Raw genomic sequence first — 3,338 nt, 5'->3', positions numbered from 1 at the left:
AATTCATATCTCTCAATACTTACCCTGAATGTTAATGGGCTAAATGCCCCAATCAAAAGACACAGGGTATCAGAATGGATCAAAAAACAAAACCCATCTATATGTTGCCTACAAGAAACTCATCTTACACCCGAAGACACCTCCAGGCTTAAAGTGAGGGGGTGGAAAGAATTTACCATGCTAATGGACATCAGAAGAAAGCAGGAGTGGCAATCCTTATATCAGATCAATTAGATTTTAAGCCAAAGACTATAATAAGAGATGAGGAAGGACACTCTATCATACTCAAAGGAACTGTCCAACAAGAAGATCTAACAATTTTAAATATCTATGCCCCTAACGTGGGAGCAGCCAACTATATAAACCAATTAATAACAAAATCAAAGAAACACATCGACAAGAATACAATAATAGTAGGGGATTTTAACACTCCCCTCACTGAAATGGACAGATCATCCAAGCAAAAGATCAACAAGGAAATCAAGGCCTTAAATGACACACTGGACCAGATGGACATCACAGATATATTCAGAACATTTCATCCCAAAGCAGCAGAATACACATTCTTCTCTAGTGCACATGGAACATTCTCCAGAATAGATCACATTCTTTGTCCTAAATCAAGTCTCAACCGGTATCAAAAGATTGGGATCATTCCCTGCATATTTTCAGACCACAATGCTCTGAAGCTAGAACTCAATCACAAGAGGAAATTTGGAAAGAACCCAAATACATGGAGACTAAACAGCATCCTTCTAAAGAATGAATGGGTCAACCAGGAAATTAAAGAAGAATTGAAAAAATTTATGGAAACAAATGATAATGAAAACACAACAGTTCAGAATCTGTGGGACACAACAAAGGCAGTCCTGAGAGGAAAATATATAGCGGTACAAGCCTTTCTCAAGAAACAAGAAAGGTCTCAGGTACACAACCTAACCCTACACCTAAAGGAGCTGGAGAAAGAACAAGAAAGAAACCCTAAACCCAGCAGGAGAAGAGAAATCATAAAGATTAGAGCAGAAATCAATGAAAAAGAAACAAAAAAAAAAAAATAGAACAAATCAACGAAACTAGGAGCTGGTTCTTTGAAAGAATTAATAAGATTGACAAACCCCTGGCCAGACTTATCAAAAAGAAAAGAGACAGGACTCAAATAAATAAAATCATGAATGAAAGAGGAGAGATCACAACGAACACCAAAGAAATACAGACAATTATAAGAACATACTATGAGCAACTCTACGCCAACAAATTTGACAATCTGGAAGAAATGGATGCATTCCTAGAGACATATAAACTACCACAACTGAACCAGGAAGAAATAGAAAGCCTCAACAGACCCATAACCAGTAAGGAGATTGAAACAGTCATCAAAAATCTCCAAACAAACAAAAGCCCAGGGCCAGACGGGGGATTCCCGGGGGAATTCTACCAAACATTTAAAGAAGAACTAATTCCTATTCTCCTGAAACTGTTCCAAAAAATAGAAATAGAAGGAAAACTTCCAAACTCATTTTATGAGGCCAGCATCACCTTGATCCCAAAACCAGACAAGGATCCCAACAAAAAAGAGAACTACAGACCAATATCCTTGATGAACACAGATGCAAAAATTCTCGCCAAAATACTAGCCAATAGGATACAACAGTACATTAAAAGGATTATTCACCACGACCAAGTGGGATTTATTCCAGGGCTGCAGGGCTGGTTCAACATCTGCAAATCAATCAATGTGATACAACACATTAATAAAAGAAAGAACAAGAACCATATGATACTCTCCATAGATGCCGAAAAAGCATTTGACAAAGTACAGCATCCCTTCCTGATCAAAACTCTTCAAAGTGTAGGGATAGACGGTACACACCTCAATATTATCAAAGCCATCTACGAAAAACCCTCCGCAAATATCATCCTCAATGGAGAAAAACTGAAAGCTTTTCCGCTAAGGTCAGGAACACGGCAGGGATGTCCGTTATCACCACTGCTATTCAACATAGTACTAGAAGTCCTAGCCTCAGCAATCAGACAACAAAAGGAAATTAAAGGCATCCAAATCGGCAAAGAAGAAGTCAAACTATCACTCTTTGCAGATGATATGATACTATATGTGGAAAACCCAAAAGACTCCACTCCAAAACTGCTAGAACTTGTACAGGAATTCCGTCAAGTGTCAGGATATAAAATCAATGCACAGAAATCAGTTGCATTTCTCTACACCAACAACAAGACAGAAGAAAGAGAAATTAAGGAGTCCATCCCTTTTACAATTGCACCCAAAACTATAAGATACCTAGGAATAAACCTAACCAAAGAGACTAAGAATCTATACTCAGAAAACTATAAAGTACTCATGAAAGAAATTGAGGAAGACACAAAGAAATGGAAAAATGTTCCATGCTCCTGGATTGGAAGAATAAATATTGTGAAAATGTCTATGCTACCTAAAGCAATCTACACATTTAATGCAATTCCTATCAAAGTACCATCCATTTTTTTCAAAGAAATGGAACAAATAATCCTAAAATTTATATGGAACCAGAAAAGACCTCGAATAGCCAAAGGAATATTGAAAAAGAAAGCCAAAGTTGGTGGCATCACAATTCCAGACTTCAAGCTCTATTACAAAGCTGTCATCATCAAGACAGCATGGTACTGGCACAAAAACAGACACATAGATCAATGGAACAGAATAGAGAGCCCAGAAATGGACCCTCAACTCTATGGTCAACTCATCTTCGACAAAGCAGGAAAGAATGTCCAATGGAACAAAGACAGCCTCTTCAATAAATGGTGTTGGGAAAATTGGACAGCCACATGCAGAAAAATGAAATTGGATCATTTCCTTACACCACACACGAAAATAGACTCAAAATGGATGAAGGATCTCAATGTGAGAAAGGAATCCATCAAAATCCTTGAGGAGAACACAGGCAGCAACCTCTTCGACCTCAGCCGCAGCAACATCTTCCTAGGAACATCCTCAAAGGCAAGGGAAGCAAGGGCAAAAATGAACTTTTGGGATTTTATCAAGATCAAAAGCTTTTGCACAGCAAAGGAAACAGTGAACAAAACCAAAAGACATCTGACAGAATGGGAGAAGATATTTTCAAATGACATATCAGATAAAGGGCTAGTGTCCAAAATCTATAAAGAACTTAGCAAACTCAACACCCAAAGAACAAATAATCCAATCAAGAAATGGGCAGAGGACATGAACAGACATTTCTGCAAAGAAGACATCCAGATGGCCAACAGACACATGAAAAAGTGCTCCATATCACTCAGCATCAGGGAAATACAAATCAAAACCACCATGAGGTATCACCTCACAC

This window comes from Lutra lutra, chromosome 8 (assembly GCF_902655055.1).
Source record: "Lutra lutra chromosome 8, mLutLut1.2, whole genome shotgun sequence".
Lineage (NCBI taxonomy): Eukaryota > Metazoa > Chordata > Mammalia > Carnivora > Mustelidae > Lutra > Lutra lutra.
The sequence above is the reverse complement of the archived record's forward strand: the minus strand, read 5'-3'. Positions refer to the sequence as shown.